Below are 19,939 nucleotides of genomic sequence, written 5' to 3'. Positions count from 1 at the left end.
CTCTGCATGTGTTAATGTATTCTGCTGAGCAGCTGACTGCAGGGTAGACATTTGCACGTATGAAAACAAAGTGAAAAATTTCAACTCGGAAATCTGCCTGAGAACCTGTGAGTTCTTGTGCCTCTATAATGTGCAGATAAAACTTTTTTCCATCTGTTGGAATTTTGACCCTGTAATCCTCTTAGTTTAGACCTCTGCAGGGAGCCTGGTTCCTTATTTGAGGTTACCTGCTTTCCATTTGTAACCTTCTCGGGCAGGAAGACGCCAGCTGTTTAGAAAGGGACTCATTCTGTATGGATGCGACATGCTGTACATTTGTGTAACAGCCTCCCAGATACCTCTTAAACAACAAATTTGGCATATGGAAACACACCACCGTTTCACTGGTGATGCATTTGCTTTTCTGTCAGTTTAATTAACGTGTTGGCTATTTTTATTTTTCTAGATTCCTAAGAGTGAAAATGTTTTAATCACTTCCATAGGTTTGATGCTGAGTAAGCCTTTACTTGGTAAGTGGTCTGCTTTAGCTTCGAAAAATGAGTCTCTCTGTGGATTACAAAGATGAAAAGAAGTAATTTTTTACACTGTCATCTTTTGTAGATTGCTCTTTTAAAGTCTTATTTAAACGTGGAATTTTAGAAAGTGTTTTCTCATCTTAAATTGGTTTAACAATCATCTTGTAATTAAAGTCACTTGAATGAACTCAGCCTTACCCACAATATTTTTTTAGTTGTGAGCCTATTGTATAGTTTTATTTAACTTTATTTAACTCAAAGGCTGGTTTTGCTGTCCCTTTTCTTAGCTTCCAAGTCTGAAAGCGCTGCTTGGAATTGTTTCATTTTACCCAAATTAAAAATGTTAAGCCAAAGGAAAGGGAACGTGGATTGAACTGTGTTTACTTTTGTACTGACTGGTCAGAATACTTCTTCAAGAAAAATTTTTTGAAGAGCTGATACTAAGCTGTGTGAGTACTAGATTTTCTAGTGGCAGGATGTAGGATAAATTCTCTTGAAACAGTCACTGAAAGCTGTGCTTGGCTACGTAGTTTTGCCATTTCAAGTATAACCTTCAATTGTATCCTGGTTTCCAGTGTTAACTTGGAGGTTTCATTCTAGTAACTGGCAGCATTTTCCACCAGCCGTTTTTCTCCATCCCAGCCATGCAGCTTGGCACAGCCTTCGTGTTGCAGCACAGCTGCCGGCCCGGGGAGCGCCCGCTGAAAGGGGCAGCCGCTCCTGCACTCCTTCCTCCTCGTAGCTGCAGGTTTGGTGATAACTAGCCCAGCTCAGTGAGGCAGCTTGCTAAACTGTCGGGACATTTCTTTTGCGCTGGTTCTTGCGTTCCCTGCCAGGCAGTGCCTGTGGAACTGCCCCGCTGGCCATGGGAGCATCTGCGCCAGCGCAGCCAGTTGGCATTGTCCTGACTTGGGGGACATCAGGTGGGGGCGATCGCTTTGGCAGAGGTAAACATTGACTCGCTTGCTTTTGGGACGTTACCCTGGCCGTGCAGAGAGAAGTGAATGGTTTTCTACCAGTGTAGCTGCCTGGCCTGGCACATGGAGAAGTTGGCTGGGGGCAAGGGGAAGCGGAGGTGAAGCAGGACAGATCCTCTATAAGGCAGCACGATTTTAGCTCAGCTTTGATACAGAGCTGCAGCCTGAGGAATGTTAAACATGAGATGAAGTCATGGGTGTTTAGTTCTTAGCCAGCAGGCCCCAGGGTCCTCGGTGTCGGCCCGCTGTGGGGTGCTTTTGTTTAACAGCATTAGCTGCTAAAGCTCTCTGGGCGGTGTTGAATGTATAGAGATTGTTACATGGGAATTGTCGAGAAGATTATCTCTTTCTGATAAACGTGCTTTTAGGTTTTGCTGTAAGAGGTGCAGTGCCTTACATTTGTGAAACCTGGGTAGGCTGTTCCCATGCTCAGGATCTTGCCTGTGGCTTGACTTGGAAGTGCTTCTTGGAGAGCAAGAATGCCTGCTGCTGCCTGGTGATGCCCTTTGACTTGGGCTGGGGTTTTTTTAGTACTTGTCTGGACGACATGAGACTTGCAGAAAAGCTGCAAACTGGTATTGATTACTAGCTTGTATCTTTAATTGCTTTAAAACTCCTGGGCGTTCTAAGGAATTACATAACCTAAGTAGTTGAGAAGATAACATAAAATTAAGTAAACTTGTGCTGGAATGATTCTCTTAACACAAAGCCTTTTTATTTTAAATATATATATATTTTAAAAAAAGAATGCTTTGACAAGACTTTTGGTTTCTTGAGGCTTTTGGTGGTTGTTTTTAAATGGTATTTTTATGCTTTAAAAGCCTATGAATCTTAGCTTACTGGGTTGATGTTTGGAATAAATCAGTTATTAGGCTTTTGTTTTGATCTGTGGGGTGTTTCTTTCCATTAAGGCTTAGTCTTGAAGAAAGAAGAGGTGGTAGAGCCAGTTTATGAACAAACGTAACTTCATGTCTCTTGGTTATATTGAAATTTTCTGGGAAGCAGTAGCATTCATGATGCAGTTACTGTTAGTCATGAAATCATACCTATGTTGCATTCTTTATTTATTGCAAATTAAAGATAAGTAAAAGCTTATAAAACAGTGGAAGTATTAACTAACATACCCTCTTTTTTTATATATCCTGTAACTGAGTCAGATTATATCTCATTTTATATGGTTTCGTGCTTTTCCTGTTCTTTGCAAGATACCTCACTTCAGAATGTAACTGTGGAAGTGAGGTGCTAATCTTAGCATGGTAATTTGGCAGTTTTCTGAGGTTTTTCTTCTTCAAGTGTAAAGATGTATGGTAAACATTCTGTACAGGACAGGTTCTCATGAGAAGACTCATTACTGATCTTATGATAAAAACATTTTTGGAAAATTTACATGGATGCTGAAGGAACACTCTTATTTTCAATATGTAAAGGAAATAAACATTAGGGTTTGGGTAAGAGCAGTACCAGCGCTTCCAATTCAGGTGTTTAGTGCCCTTGTATTTAGCGTCCGTGTGCTTGGCTGGGGGGTGTAATTTTGAGCTCTATAATCCTGCTGTAGCTGTTGGTCCAGTGTTGGTTCTGATCGTGTTGACTGCCTGCAGCTTTGAGGTGTGTTTACTGGTATAGAATAAAGTCATTATTGAAACTGCATGAGCTTGCTATCTCCTAGTCATAGTTTTCAGTTTAAAAATAAACTGCTACTTGGACTAGGCTTTATTTGTGAAGGGAGGAGTGTATCCCAGAGAAGATAAGGAAGGATCAAGCCTAAGTGGTGTGGCTAAAACATGGTTTGTTTATTGTTGGTTTTCTTTTCTTGTTTTTCCTTCTTAAAATGAACTGGAAAAAGCTCAGACACCAAAATCACACTTTTGCAATTTAAAATTGACCCTGGGCAGCTTGTGTGTTTCCAGAGTCACACCTGATAATGTTAGGGGGTTTCTCCTTTCTTGCAAGCGAGTTAATCTGTGTTGGTTTAAGGGAAACTATTAATTTAGACTCTGAAAAGTATACTTCCTTAATTAAAGACAGAGCTTTCACATTTTTCTGAGAGGATACCTCATTTTATATTAACATTAACACAACTTGAGTTACTAACTCTTTTCCATACCCAGCTTGCTGCACTGTTTACATCAGATCAGTAATTCATCTTCTGGATTGAATTTCCTGTGTTTTTTGTCTCAGTACAGGTTTTTCTGGTGATTAGAAAAGGAAATGAGAATATTCTTTCTTTGGGGAAAAAAAAAATGCAAAATACCAACTGTCATTTTGAGAAGCATTGGTGATCATCTACAGCCTCATGTCTGATGATGAAACGAGGCTTAAATAACAAGGACAGAAATAGTGGAGTGTTAGCTTACTGACTAAAAAGGTTTGTCTCTTATTCTTCCCAACAGTTCTGTGACTTGCCTTGGGGTGTTGATGGTGTTCCTCTTTTCCTGGAACTTACACCAAGTGCTTTATCGAACATAGTCTAATGTAAAAAGTTCATGGTTTGATAGAACTGCAAATTTTGGCCCAAATATGTTTGAATTCTTTCATCAGTCTTCTGAAAATGACTGGGACACGTTTGTACATTGAGACCAACTACATTTAGATCAACCGAGTGGGAGAGCGTAGGATACAGATCGAACTCTTGCAGTACCTACAGTAACGACATTTAATCCTGTAGCAACCTCCTCTATTTTAAAAAGTGTTAAATTGATGAAGGCTAAACTTTCAAATTACGGTTTCAGCAAAGTGTGTAAGTTTTCTAACGGTCCGGCTGTGTGCCAATGATCCAAGATACCCAAGATGGGGTCTGTATGTAACAGGGAATGGAAATCACGTGGAGGCGGACAGCCTTCGATCAGCAACTTGACTTGACAGGCCTGTGGTTTTTAGGGAGGGCTGACACTTGCAGAAGTGTTTGGGCTTATGGTGAAGGATAGCCAGCCCGAGCTAAAGTACTGTAGAGGTGAAATGGTCGGCATCTAGAATTAACACACGGAGTCCTTAACCCAGTGAACTATAGGTTCCCAGTCTAGGATTTGAAAGCTGCCTTAAGGAAAAAAATATGTCAATTCACCTAACGAGGGTGTATAAAGCCTGTTACAGTCCCCGGTGAGTACTTATGGTAGGTTTATAAAAGATTTTAGAAGTGTTTTGTACAGTGAAAACACTAATTCAGCCTTGACCTGTCACTGTGTGACTAGGCACTGCTATAAAACCAAAAGATTTAGTTGTTTCAGGTAAGAGGGAGATCAGATTCCCTGAGGAAACAAGTTTTCTTGTTCTGAAGTAGGATGTGCAAATCAAGCATGCTTGGGAAGGAAAGGTAGACAAGTATCTTCAGGAAAAAATACAGGAATTTGTCCTATAAAGTTATCAAGACTGGTCTTCATTTCAGCACGCAATGAACTGTCCTGTTACAGGGCATGCCTGGTCACTCCGTATTAATTTCAGGTCTGTACTGAAACTTTTCCAAGAATTTATGGAACAAGCCAGCAAGCAGCAATACAGCCGCCTTATGGGCGGGTTGTGGATAGGGTCTGCCAGAGCCCAGAGCGAGGAGTGCAGCCTTATAACGGGCAGCAAGTGCTGGTGCCCAGTCAGCTTCTGTGAGCTGGTTTAACCTCCAGCTTAGGAGAGCAAAGTCCAGCCGAGCCCAGCACCCTTAAGGCATTGCTAACCCCTGGGTCCGAGTATTCCAGTATGGGATTATGTCTTCAGCTGTACTCGAGCGCTTTTTCTCTTGCAGTCATGTTTAGTCATGGATAGCGGGATATATATATAGTGAATACATTGATTTTTGTCTTGACAGCCAGCCAACTTCATCTGGCTGCCTGTACTCTAGAGACATGTTGGATAGGACGTTGCTGTAAATAAAGAGGTTTGATAGGTATTAAAATATCCACATCTGAGTTAAAATATACTTAATTGCAATGGGATGAAAAAATGACAGGGAAGGGCGATGAATATTCAAGGACAGCAGGAGTTGTCCTATATTGGCCGAAAGAGACCCAGAGTTTTCTGCAGCTCTAACTGGCCCTGTTCTTATCACAGGAGTAACATCTGTGCATCTATTTAGGTTATTTATAGTGCTTGTCTGGTTGATAATTAGGCTTGTGACTGCTTTAACCATTTAGGTAATGTTTTCCCAGGACCTCCACTGGCAGGTGGCTGCTTTTCTGCTTTTGGAATAGAGTGTGGTAGAAAGCTCCTTCCGAAGGGTCCCTTCCTGCCCATCAGGTCGGGTCAGTGGTTTGATGCTGCAGGCAGCTCAGTCCACTGAGCTGTATTTTCCTGTGATCCAAGTGGTCTGCGTTTTCTTTTGGAAGCAGTTCCTTCCCAGTTGCCATGGGTGGAGGCTTTTCTGTTGTGAGCTGAATGATACTGCTATTTTCACAGCGGCAGAGCACAAAGCATTTTTTTTATGTAAGAGCAAAGACTTGGAGGTTTCATACCTCTGCTGTTGTTAAGGGCCTTGTCAACAGTGAGCTCTGGGAAGCTCCTCAGAACTGTTAATTGCTGTAATTGCAGGTATGGTTAGGCTTGTAGAGCCACAGAGTATCTCGAGTTGGAAAGGACCCATAAGGATCATAGAGCCCAACTCCCTGCTCCTCGCAGGACTACCTAAAACTAAACCGTATGACTAAGAGCATCACCCAGGTGCTCCTTGAACTCAGACGGGCTTGGTGCCGTGGCCACTTCCCTGGGGAGCCTGTTCCAGTGACTGACCACCCTCTCGGTGAAGAACCTTTTCCTGAAGTCTGAACTTGCCCTGATGCAGCTTCATTCCAGCTGCTGGTGTCCTGTCGCTGGTCATCGGAGAGAGGAGATCTGCATCTGCCCCTCCGCTGCCCAGGGAGGCTGTGGGCTGCGTGAGGTCACCCCCTAGAGCTGCCTGCTGCGTTCTAAGATGTGTCATTTTAGATTGACTGAATTAATTGTAAATAATAGGAGCATGGACTTCATCTGCTTCAACGACTGGTGTTTTGATAATATCTTGAAATACTTTCTTCTGAAAAAAACCTTGTTCAGAGAAGTTGCTAGAGAATATTGATGGGCTTTTCTTTGCTAAGAGGAGATGCTGTGCTCTATTGTTGTGGTCCCTGTGTTGATAGTACATATGGCTGTGGGAGATCCCTCCACTACCAGTGAGCCAAATTTTGTATGAGGGGTAGATAAGGGGGGGATTGGTGTTTTATCAGTTCCATTTTTTTCATGTATATTCATATCTATGAATGTATATTTTCCATATAATCCTCATGTCTTTGGACATGGTCAAAAACTTTCTTTGTATCTACAGATGAAAAGGCTTTCTGAACTTGATTGCAAAGTGACCACACTTAAAATGAGAACATTTCGCTGATCTGTGGATGTGTTACCCTTTTACAAATCCTGTTTGATCTCGTGGAACTAAATAGGATTATTCTGTCTCTCAGACTTTCTCAAACACTAAACCTGGAGTAGCTGCTGGCGTGTAGTAGGCAACACCATGTATGTGGTTGTCTCTCCAAGATTTAGTCCTTTCACAGCATGACATTATTGGGTGCTGGGGAGAACTAAACCTGTGAATGCTGCACTGCCAGTTTGAAGACTTGAGTCATCTTGTAATTCGGCACGATACTGGACTTCAGGGCTGTCATGTTCCTTAGGTATTTTCTACCTCTGCTCCTGTGTTTTTAAATTTTAGGACAACTTTCCCTTCAATTAGCCAGCAAAGGTTTTGAGTAAGCAGGATTATCGGAGCTCTTTCAAGTCAATTTAAATGTCCTTAATACATGTGACTGACATTTGTTAAAGGCAGTTTTGGATTTACGTCATGTGAATTATATAAATGTGTAATGCGTTGTGATTGCAATATGTTCATTACAAATACTTACAGCTCTGCATAAGGCACTTTAGCTGCATGGAGCAGTGCTTTTAAACGTGATTTCTGTCTCTGAACTTATTTGCAAGGGATCCACATCACCTAACGAAGAAAAGCTGGCCAGCTGTGAATAGGCTTTGTCGGCTGTGCAGAAGGCTAATACTACTGGCAAAAACTGAGGCTGCACATGGGAAAAGGTTGAGAGTGCTCACCTGGACACTTGGGACGGTTCATAGTTTTGTATGTAGTACTGGGTATGACAGTATTTTGCATCTGAAATACACTTGGCTGCGTAGAAAGAATGCAATTCCCAGAAAAGCTGGAAGTTTTTTTAAGGGAAGAAAGTATTTTGAGGCATGTTTCATAAATGCCTTTGAGCCCGTCTTTATCCCCTCTTTGTTTTTGCCTTCCTTTCACAACATCTTATTAAATCTTTTCAGACCTTCCTAGGCCAAACAGGTTTTTGTTGTTACACAACGTCATCCAAGGTGTGCTGGCGGATCAGCATTGGCGGTGAGCTAGAAACAAGAGCTCAAGCTTTTTGACACAGTTAAGAAGACAAGGTGTAACATTTGAGTTGGGGATCTCTGGTTGTAGTTTGACAGATGCATTGCATGCTGCAGGGCTGAACTCTGAGCAAACAAGCATTTTTTTCAGCAGACTGTGATTATAAAATTCAAAAAGGCTACACAGCTTTCAAAAGTTGTTGGAGATTTTAGGTAAACTGGCTTTTTTAAGGCCTTTGCTATCGAAGGGGTCCAGCTTTTAGATGTTTGTTAAATCGGGTTGTATAGGTGTTTCAAAAACCTGAAAAGCTTTAAAATTCAAGAAAGTCTGAAATAGATGGAATAGATGGGGGGGGGAAATCTGTTGTTCTGGAAGCAGAGAAATAGCAGAACTCTTAACAGGTGTTTGATCTAGCAGAGGGGCTTTGTTGGATGGAGCTGTGGCTGTCTGAATCTGCAGTGCTTGTCACCTTCCCTGGGCAGAGCCCTGCAGGACTGTGCAAGGGAGATGTACAGAATGTGTAGGGGGGAATGAAGGCACAAGTCACAGTCGTTTGTAGTGTATATTATATCTTGGTCTTGTACACAGGGGTTTGCTGCACCTGAGTTTGAGAGGCGGAATGTTACATCTTGTTCTTTGGAAAATGTGGTAATTAATGAAGTGGGCTCACAAATGAAAAAAACCCAAGCATGCCCTGTCTTTCTATAAACACACACTAATTACTCAGAAGTACACAAGCTGTCTGCCAGACGGATGTGTTTTTCAGGACATGATTCCAGATGGTTCTTTCTAAACCATACAAATATATGTATTTTAGAACTGGTAACAAAGACGACTGTAAAATAAACTGAAAACTTGCATAAAAAAAATTAGAACGCATACCAATAGAATTTAGGCTGAAAAATTATTTGTATTCAACAACAAAAGTATGTGATACTTCACATATGTGCACACGCACAGATTCTGTGTCTTTGCCAGCTCCAGGCTGGGCCCTGCCCGTGGGTCACACCAGCCCCACACAGCGCTGCAGCCTGGGGCGAGCGGCTGGGCCCTGCCCGGCGGGAATGGGCCTGGGGGGCTGCCTGGGCCGGCTGGGCATGAGCCCCCCGGGGGCCCGGGTGGCCAAGGAGGCCAGCAGCGCCTGGCTTGTGTCAGACACAGCGTGGCCAGCGGGGCCGGGGCAGTGACCGTCCCCCTGCGCTGGGCACTGGTGCGGCCGCCCCTCGAATCCTGGGGTCAGCGCTGGCCCCTCACTGCAGGGGGGACATTGAGGGGCTGCAGCGTGTCCAGAGCCGGGCAGGGGCTGGGGAAGGGGCTGGGGCACGGGTCCCACGGGGAGCGGCTGGGGGGGGTTCAGCCTGGAGAGGAGGGGGCTCAGGGGGGACCTCATCGCTCCCCACAGCTGCTGCAAGGGGCTGCAGCGAGGAGGGGTCGGTCTCTTCCCCCAGGTCACAAGTGACAGGACAAGAGGAACCGGCCTCAAGTTGCACCAGGGGAGGCTTAGATTGGAGATTAGGAAAAATGTCTTCGCTGGAAGGGTGGTCAGGCACTGGCGCAGGCTGCCCAGGGGTGAGGTGGAGTCACCGTCCCTGGGGGTGTTTAAAAACCACACAGATGCCGTGCTCAGGGACATGGTTTAGTGGTGGGCTTGGCCGTGCTGGGTTAACAGTTGGATGTGATGCTGCTCTCAAAGGTCTTTTCCAACTGAAATGGTTCTATGATTTGCACCCCACCAATTCAACCAAGCTGTGCATCCCTGCGTGTGCAGCATGCTGGGTGCCAAGCGGAGCCCTGTGCTAGTGCAGCACGGCTTCTCGCACCCGGCTGGCCAGTGCTGGCCGGCCACATGCATGTCTTCCCCTATTAGTCATTTGTTTATCGTTCCATCTCGATGGCTGAGCTTTTGTGGTGTGTTTCTGCTCTCGCTAGGCAGGGCTGCACTTTTCCGTGTATGAAATGTTTGACTGTTGCATAAGTTATGGCCTGGTAAGTGTTTTTCAGACGAGGTGCAATTCTGTTCTGCTCCAAGACAGTGAGTTCACAGGCAGGATCCTGGGGCTGTTGATAGCACTGGGGTTTATCCTGCGCGTGAAGCCTCGCCGAGGCTCAGGTTGTGAGTTTGGGGCCCTGGTGTGACATGGCAGGGGAGGACCAGCTGGGGGGCCTGCTGTTAGATGGATGGAAGCATAGCTTACAAATTTTATGAAAAGTTTACTTAAATGTTTAGAAAGCAGGAAAATGTTTGCTGAGATGTATGGAGTTGCAGATGTATGGCCAAAATTCTGCAGGACGGAATACTGAGTGCTTTGCTTGGTTCTTGGGTTGCTCAGCATGAAACATCCATGGTTTTAGGTTCATAGAAAAATGGGTTTGGAATTGGACCTCCATGCTCTGAGACAGGATAAACTTGATGTAAGCCTTCCTGACAGCTTTCAACCTGTAAATTCTCAGTGATGATCATGCTGTTTAGCTGTCTCCAGTTTTCCAAAGGTTTTTTGAATCTTAGCTCACCTTTTGCTACAGGTTCAGTCAGTACACTCTCTGCTTTTGGGGGACAAGGACAAGCTGCAATTTTCATAGCTGTTTTTTGACCTTTTTTAAAGATGTGGTGGTGTCTCTCACTGAGTTGTGGACCACCGAGCTCTTGCCAGCTCCCATTTGTTTGGACTTCTGGATTATTCCTGCCTCTGGAAAAAAAACCCTGTATCCTGAGTCCTTACAGCTTAAAGGTCTTGTCTGTCTGTATGTGAGGAGACTGTTTTGTGAAGGTGAAGCAGGCTGCGCGTTGCATGAGGTCATATGGAGATGGCAGGTGACATCTCTGAGCTTTGGTGTGACCCTTGATAACACCTTGGCAGAGCTCTGATGTGAAAAGCTTAGATTGCTGCTTTGGGCTGGCTATAACCAGCCCGTGTCGCCGTTCATCAGTTTTAGGGTTTCAGAAGGGAACGGGGCAGATTAGGAGAGCAGCACATGAAATTCTTGTCGTTGGGCAGCTTTTTGGTTCTTGTGACCGGTTTCCATGGCAGAAAAATAGACAGCTTTGGTTAAACCTGTTATGTGTGACTTTGTTGTTGTGCTCTAAAATGGTTCCTGTATTTAACAGCAGTGTTGAGCCGTGTAAAATCTGCTGTTGCCAGATAGCGAGTGGGTGTTGTGCCAGTGTGTTTGTGCAGATAGGAACTGCTCCGGCAGCTGAAGGGCAGCTGGCAGCTTTCCTGCCTTGTCATGCATGCTGGCACGCGTGCTCTGCTGCCTGGTGAACTGATTCACCGCACCAAAATAACGTGCTGGGCCGGGGTGTTCTTGTGAACCCCACTGGCATGTCAGCGTGATCAGGGTAGAAAATGAGTTTGCCTTCAATTTGCACCTGGGAGTTGGGAGTTTGTGTATTATTAATATGGAATAAGAGGGGAATTTGTATTTTGAGCTGAAGATCCCAGCATATGCCGGGACTCCTCTTGTCCAAAGCCATGCATCTTTGGGAAAATAAGTTAAGCAGTGATTTTTTGCTGCCAGATCTACCAAGGTGATCCCACAGGTGTGTTTCCTTGGGGTTCGGTGCAAATATAGGGGCTTGCGTACTATGTGTGCTTTTCCACTAGCAAAAGAACTCTTGTAATCCCAGTGCTGATCAAATTATAATCTGTTCAATAGCAACACCTCATGGCAGTTTTTCTTTCTTTTTCTGAAAATCTGCCGACTCTACAGCACAAGAAGAGCGGTTCACAGCTGCCGTTTGGAGAAAGGTGGCGGCAAGGAAGGGTTTCAGATTTTGTAGGAGTGAGGGGTGTCCTTAGGGAATGTTTGTAGTAAAAGCCTGATCATTTCCCCGCCAGCAAATCCGAGGCGCTACTTTCTGAAGCGGAGGGATAGCTCACATAAATCCCATTCCTGTGTTGGATGTGGGCAGCCTGCTGCACTACAGCAGCTCTGGGAGCAGCCTCGGAGGTACCGGGGCAGCCATGCAGACCACCTTCTTGCCAGGGCACTCTCTGTGCTGCATTCCCCCTCTTTGCTTTGCGTCCTCCAGCTTCTCTACAGAAGTCAATAGTGCTGTCGTCTTTCTGCTTGCGCTACATTCTGAGGCAAAGTGGGTATTTAGCAATGGTTTTAATCTTTAAGTAAAATGTTGTCACGTTTGTTTCTGTTTTGAAGAGCAGCTGAACACCTTGTTTCTCTCCCACCTCCTTCCACTTCCTCAGCTCTCTGTCACAGGCTGCTGAGGTGCAGAATTGCTCTATCCGTGACTGCTTTTAACTGATAAGAGTTAATCACCACCTTTTGCAAAATGGCCTGCAATGTCTTTTCTCTCTCTTGCTCTTCTGCTGGCCTGCGCTGTTCTCCTTCATTTTGATTTATAGCTCTGCACGTGGGTATGTTAATGGAAAAACCTTGAAGGGACAGATTGTGTATGCTCAGACAGCCACTTCAGGAAGAGTTGCATTTAGCTGCTTAGATTTCCATGTATGTACTGCATTATGGCTCAGTGGAGCAACCAGGCTGTGCATTTAATTTAGTAAATGTCTTTCCTAACCTGTCACAGTGCTGCTTGTTTTCACTAGAGCATATGCTCTGATGGGGGCTGTTGATTCAGCAAAAATAATGATAGCCAGTAGAGCTATCAAATGCTCCAGAAATAGTTTATCACATAAATTATTCAGTGACTGTTGCAGTTTCTTATCACATAATGTGTTTGACCACTTGGAGGTTGGTGTGCTCCTGTGCAGAAGCTTGCCAAGGGGCCTTTTCTGCTTCATCCCCTTTGGTGCAGGCACAGAGGTTTCCCATGCTCCTCACGGGCGGTACAGGTGGGGAGGGGAGAGGCTGGAAGCTCTGGGAAAGGCTTGGAGTCCTCTTAAAACAATTTCCAGTTGGAGCCCTCCAGTGAGCGAAGCCATAGAGAGCCCCTTGGAGCTGCAAACTGTGCATGTTAAAAAAGTTACCGCTCACTTTTGCCCAAGAGTTGGGCAGTGCGGGAGTTGTGCCAGCAGAAGGGATCATGGAAGGTGCACTGGGTGGTGACCAGCTAAAGTGGCTGGCTGTGCCCAGAGCTGGGCTTGCGCAGCTTCTGGGGCTAAAGGAGCCGTGGGAGGGGGAGGTGACCTCCAGCAGAAGCCAGCGGGTCCACTGGTGGTTCAGGCAGTGAGCATCTGGCCGGGTTGCAGTGTAGGGTTGCACCAGCTCTGCCAGCAGCAAACCAGGTCAATAGGTTCTCATGCACTCCAGTAATTTGTTCTTGCCTCCTGCCACAGCAGCTGTAGAAATCAAGAAATTTAGGTTCAGAAGTCTGTGGCGGGTCTCTTTGGGTGAAGAGATTGTGTGTCTCATGGTTTTCTACAGAAGGTTTGTTAGCTGTCTGATGTGACACATCTATACTTGTGTCAGGGCTTGTGGGTTTTGGGGGTTTTTGTTTTCTGGGCCAGGTAAGTTATTCATGCAATTCATGTAAACCTTCTATGATACTGATAAATGGGTTATATACCAGGTACTGAGGGCACTGTGTAAAACTGCACTGAAGAAAGATCTTTTGTTGTCTTCTGTGGTTGTCCCTGCCACCTGCCTGATTTGACACTGTCTCCCCATGGGAGCAGCCTTTTCCCTTCCCCAGTGCCGGAGTCAGCCTACTGGGGATGTGCAACATCAAACCACCTCCTGATGCTGGTGGGTGGCTTGGATGTTGATCTTGGTAAAGGTAGGCAGTAACAGGGATGGGTATGTTGGGAGTGGCAGAGAGACCCCCAGGACTTTGGATTTTTTTCCCAAAGGGACCTTTGTTGGGTTACATTTGAAATAGTTGGCTTATCCCTCCTCTAGTAGCTGGCTGCTGGGCAGTGCTTTTAATGCATGAACATCGTAACAACATGGTGAAAATCCCGGTTTCCCTTTCAGAAGGGAAAGATCAAGCCTGCTTATCTGCCTAGGGTGGTATCTCTGCACTGCATTGAGGTGTGTTCCCTCACGGGCCGAGGCTGGAAGGCAGGCTGTCCTCTGCAGGCGCCCAGCGCTGTCCTTGCCTGTTGGGCACTGCCTTTTCCCTCAAGCTCTGCAGCTTCTCCCAGCAGCTTCTGCAGTATTTTAATCCAGTGCTGCTTGGGATGGTGAGTGGCCAAAGTGGCTGGTTAACCCTTGCTCTGCCAGCCCAGCACTGTTTCCTTGGCGTTGAGATGCCTCCTAGTTGGTGTCTGGTGGAAATGTTGGTTTCTGTGGTGTTTTAGATGCATCCGCTCTTGCACCCTTTTTGAAACAGTCATTAACAAGATGTGGGTCCTCTTAGATACATGAAGAAAGGTGGTGGCAAGCAGAGAAGGTGAAGCTGTAATCCTGGCCTTGCTCCAGGATGCTGTCGTGGGTGTGCGGAGCTTAGGAGGCACCGTTGACGGGATCACCTCCCACAGCGCTGTACTTTTCCATGGCCACTCATTTGAAAAAGAGGGGAGATGAGGCTTCCCTTGAAGGGGTCTGGGATACACAGGGGTCTGCAGGCTCTGCTTCACTGCCCAGCTTGGGAGGGCTCTCAGGGGACTTGTCCAGCTGAGGACCTGCAGAACAGCCTGCTCCTCAGCCTGGTCAGTACTGCTGATTCTGTCGTGGTGGTTCGGTGGGAATCTGGGGGGTGAAGGACAGGGCTGTTCTTGCAGTGGGCTGGTGTGGGTGTAGTTTCATGGGGCAGGCACTTCGGTGGCAATGTTCCCCGCTCCACCCTTGGCTTCTCATCCCAGCTTCTGGAACTGAGTTAACCTCCCCTCGTGGTGATGCAACTGTGCGTGGGACTCTGCACTGAGCAGGTCTGCGTTTAAAGCAGAACACAAAACTGATTTTATCTTTCTTGCTTTTAATATTATTAATTTTAAGACCTAGATCTCTTCCTCAGTTAGTGAAGCCCCATAAAAAGTTCTGTTGCTGACAGCCCGAGGGGGAGCCTGGTGTGAAGTGAGAAGATGTCAGCCACTTCTGCTGCCCAAGCGGGGTGAACTCCACCTTGCTGCAGAACCAGGCAGGATTTTCATCTTCTTGGTGACTGATCATCCCTAGGTTAGGTGGACCTCACAAGTGTGAGTTTGTGTGGCAGTTTGTGCCGCTCTACCATCTTGTACACTGAGAATTCAGCAAACTGTTTGGAGAAGGAAGGATTTAAAAGTCACAAGCCAAGAGCTAATTGTCTCCTAAAGTTACCTCGGTGCCTGTAACCACCACTCATCCCATGCCTCTTAGCGGGGTGGGATTCAGCCTGCTCTTAATACATTGGCCTGTGTAGGGAGAACAGGGGGGAACTGGCGCTGGTGAGAATGTCTCACGTACTAAAATGTGACTCAAGGTGCAGCTCAGTGCCATGTTTTCTTTAGCAACAAACCCTTTTGACAAAACAAACCAAAGCCACTTGACAAAATTACTTCTGCTCCAACAGGCTGGTTGCCTCCCTGGTGCTGCTTTGCTGATAGATCTACCTGTGGGGCTACAGTCTGAGTGGGAGTACTGAAATAATCAGTTTATTTTTAGAAGAAATCCTTTTAAAAAGAGGAAAATTTGTTCCTGAACTAAACTCCTTCATTTGTGAGCTGTAGCATCCTTCAGCATCTGATAATATTCCAAAGCAGTAGAGAGCATTACCGGCCTTGCAAATGTGTGTCTGAGAAATCTATCTCCACCCTGAAACCAGGGGGGAGGAGAGGAGGCACTGTATTTTTGGCAAAGGTTCCTTCGTGTATTTACATTTTCTGCTGAGACGAATTGCCTGTGATGGCCAAATTGGAGTGATTCAGTTCGTTTGGGTTTTTTGTTTTTCTCTCCAGCCTTGTGGTAGCTCTGCAGCCCTGCACGGGGAGGCAGATCTGAGGTTGTTTAAATACTGCTTACTTTCGCAGTTGTATCACAATCCTTCTGGATCTTTCCTCCTGCCAGTGAATCGATGCTTAAATATCTGTCGCCTGGCAAGCGTTCAAGTTAATTGTTAGGGTCGGCTTGTTGTTAATAGCTGAGAAGACCACGCTGGACTGCCTCGGCACCCTGAGGGCACGGGTACTAGCTGGGTTGGTGAAACACAGTTGGGAAAACCCCTCTAAAAGCCAGCTGTGGTACCAGTCTGTCCTTAGGAGAGGCGAATGAGGCAGGTAAAGCTTAGATGTGCACCACGGTGGTTCATCGGGGCAGGAGCTGATGCCCTGCTTCCTCAGGTAGATGTTTTGGAGCTGTTGTTGAACTTCCCGCTTTGCAGCGCAGTCCTATCTCCCCCAGCAGTGCCAGGTCTCCCTCTCCAAGGGCAGCAGCACATGTGGAGCGAGGGCAGGAGTCGCAGCAGTGATTCTGCTCCAGGTCAGCTGGCTTCTCCCACAGCCCCTGAGTTAGGGTGGCTCTGCCAGGCCCAAAGGCTGCCTGAAATCCCACGCTCAGGACAAAGCCCAACGCGTGGAGCGGAGCAGCACGTTGCAGCAATAATCAGTGTGCCATGGTGGCTTAAAATAGCTGCTGCCCTGGGGCTGTTTGAGGAAGGACAGGGCTAGGAACCTGGGCCGCCTTCTCACAAACCTTCCGGCTGCACAGATGTGCCAGGCGAGCCGGCGTGGTGGCTCCTAGGTGGGATCTGGGATCTGTTGAGAAACTGCGCCTGAGAAGGGAGCTGCTTGCGAGACTAAAGTTTACAGAACAAGGTGTAAAGCACATGGGCGGACATCACTGTAGGCATCCAAAGTCATGCCCCAGAAGGTATGTTGCTATTCTGACTTGCAGTTTACTTTCAAGATGTTACTCTGACCAGGTTTTTTAATTTTCTTTCATTTCAGCAGCTGAATGAATGTGTTTCTCTCATGAGAATGCACTGTACCAGGCAGAAAGGAGTAACATCTGGAGTGATACTAATTCGGGCGGTGCCAGGCTTTTCATTGTCATGGCAAAGGGTCTTATGCGGCATGAAAATAAGATGAAATCTGCTACCTTTTCCATCACCAACTTCAGCAATAAATGCAGCATCCACCAAGGACTGCGAGTCCTGGCATTCGTTCTGAGAAAAGCAGTGACGCTGCGGGGCCATAGCAGATGGGTTACACACAGGTAACTTAACCCAGCAATAGTAAGGGGAAACTGGCTTGAACATGAGAAGGTCACGTTGCGTTGCCTCTCTGGTTTCCCAAGCTAAGGCCCACTGTGTGTCCCTGAAAGACCTAGGTAAAGCTAAAATTAAGTCAGTCAGATAAATATTTATAGTACATATATTAGGATGTAATCCTCAAGGGGTCTGATTGCTCTCCCTGTGCTCCGCAATGTGCAAAAGGGGAAATAATAGTGCTATAAATACAGTCATGATTAGCTAGGTCATTACCTTAGGGTTGTTTATGGTCATTCTCTGGGGCTAGAGTTGCAACAGTGAAAAAAATTAACAGGGAACTGAAGAATCAGTAGAGGGTGATCCCTTTGCAAACGATACTTCAGTTACGAGGCTTCAGTTGTGCAACAATTCATCATTACAGTAGCAATCAGGTTTAAAGTCCTTGTATATGCAAGTCATGGCAGCAACTAAGTGTGGTGTTTATACTGGCTGGTCAGACCATTTGTTGCAGTTTCTTTGGAGAAGCCTTGGCCATCAGCTCTTTTGGTTCATTTGTGGTGGGGTTTTTTTTTAGTTTCTTTTCCCTAACATTAGAAAATAAAACCATACACAAGATTTTGAGGATTTAGATAAAAATAATAGAAGTATTGTTATTTTTCAACTGTCAGTTTTCCACACCAATCTACTTAGACAGCTTCTGAAGTATTTAATACACAAAGTGCATTTCAGTGCTGCTGAGTATGTGCTTCCCTGGAACAGGCTGCTCCAATTTCAGTAATAAAGTGGATAGAATTTGCAAGAATTAAACCAGGCTTGCACAGAAAGTAAAAGGATCTAACTTTCTTACACCCATGATCCCCAGCTTCTGTAGGAAAAACTTTGAGGATAATGTACTGCTCCTTTTACCACGAAGTTCCTGGTATGTGCAAGTCTTGCTGAGAAATGTTTAGTTTTTAATTTGATGCAATGATCCCCCCACGGAGGGAGGGAGGCTGGCTCCCTGGGTGAGGAATGTGGGGGTGTGCTTCCTGCCCGCAGCTGCACCAGCCTTTCTGCTGGCGTGTTGGGAAGCACTCTCCAGAAGAGTCAGGAGGGAGTTGTGCAGAACGATGCTTGCTTTATTTTCTGAGGGGGAAGCCAGCATGCGTGCAGGGACTCTTCATCCATCCTTTTTCCTGTCCGGTAGCTTGAGCCCAGGTTACCTCCTTAGTGTCATTTAGTCTGTACTTGTTAGACCTTGGCAACCTTGCTGCTTTAATTCCTGTTTCTCTAGAGTTAACTCTGAAATTAAGTTTCTGTACAATAGCAACTTTTATAGCCGTGGAGACGTTTTGGATAAGCGTGTATTGTTTATCCTACACATGGCACCAATCCTGAAATAAATCTGTTTAGCTGGTCCATGCATAGTGTTTTACTCTATGCAGATAGTACATAGGGTATCTTTAGGGTCACGACTATATTTAGTATGTCGTACTGAAACATCTGACAGCCAAAAGGTCTGGGTTGTGGGCACTCTGACTTTTGAGTATCAACAGCAGGCTGAAACTCTCTCCTGTGTCATTGGTGTTTGGGCTACATAAACAGCAAAGAATTGTTTCTGTTTGAATTTATGCCATCGCTCTCTTGCTGATTTTCAGCTTTCCATGACAATAGGAGCTCTGGAAGAGAAGGAATAAAATCTCTTTCCTTTGTGGAATATAGTAGCAATGATGTGGATGAAGTAAGTGGACAAAGTGTGCTGTGAGCTGTGTTCTGGCCTGGGACTCCTTGGATCTACAGCCGGTTGTCCCAGTGTATCTGAATATGCATACACCTGTGGCTGTCAGCGTGATAGAGAAGTACCCTGTAACAGCGACCAAGCAGCTTGCCCTCACCTGGAAAGAGAATGTCATTTCTCTACTGTAAATCATGTTTGGCACAAGTTTTATCTAGTTTCATCATTCATCTTCACACCTAACTTCCTACACTCTTTTTCCTTTGACCTCTGTTTTGGATCTTGCTTTTGTGGTTGTGTACTGTTGTGTTGCATGGGCGGCTGCAGTCACTCCCCAAACACCTGCTGAGCTCTGGAAATTTTATCACAGATCAGTCAGTGTCATGTGGTGGGACTAGATTATACTGAAACAAAATCCTCTTTACGTCTCTTTTTTTTTTTTTTTTTTTTTTTCCCCTTAGGTGAATAGCTGAAAACAGCCTTGTTCAAACAGACCTCCCACAGAAGCCTGTACGAGTCTGGCAGACATTAGAGATGGAATAAGTGCTTCATGAATTGGTTTTGACCCTCTGATAGCTCGTACCAGCATTAAAAAAAAAAAAAAAAAGGCGCTACCCTTTCTTCACTGAAGAGCTTTCAACTTTGTACTTGACAACTGCGTTTATCTGATCATGTACAACAAGACTGATTTTCATGCAATTTTGTTCTGATGTCAAGCCATAAAGCAGCCTGCAGTCTGATCCCAGAAGACCTTACCCAGCACTGGCTGCTGGCTGCAGCAAACAGTGATTTCTTGCGAATAATTAAATCCCTGGGGAGCATCAATTGCTGGGTTCCTAATATCACATTTAGATAAGAAGGAGGAACTGTAGGTGATGCAGGAGAATTGCTTTGAAGAATCTGCTGTCTCTCTAAAGCACTTTCTAACTGAGGGTAGATATCTATCAAATCTTCCTCTTGCCAATTAAATTTAGGGCTGAAATTGTTGCTACTGTAGAGCTTCAGGAGGTCCAGCCCTGCGTCAGTACATCAGCTGGTTTCTCCAGTCATCTTCTGGATTGGCGCAGGCTAAGGCTGCGGTGAGACAAGTCCAAAGTACCCCAGACCTGACACGCTCTCCCCGCTCCTGGCACCCTTCAGTTGCAGGTACCAGGGCTAAAGCTGGAGTCAAACCTTTCTTGGCAGGTGCAGCCTATTCCATCCCTGCTCAGGGCAGCCCCATGCTCAAAGCCCGTGCTCACAGCATGTGACAGGCTTCCCTGAGCATGTACTCACACTTGCCCCTCACATCAGGAGTGGAAACTTGATGCATCTTGAGCCTTCAAGTCGGAGCAG

The sequence above is a fragment of the Falco peregrinus genome, chromosome 1, assembly GCF_023634155.1.
Source record: "Falco peregrinus isolate bFalPer1 chromosome 1, bFalPer1.pri, whole genome shotgun sequence".
NCBI classification, from domain to species: Eukaryota; Metazoa; Chordata; class Aves; order Falconiformes; family Falconidae; genus Falco; species Falco peregrinus.
Note: the sequence above shows the minus strand (reverse complement) of the source record.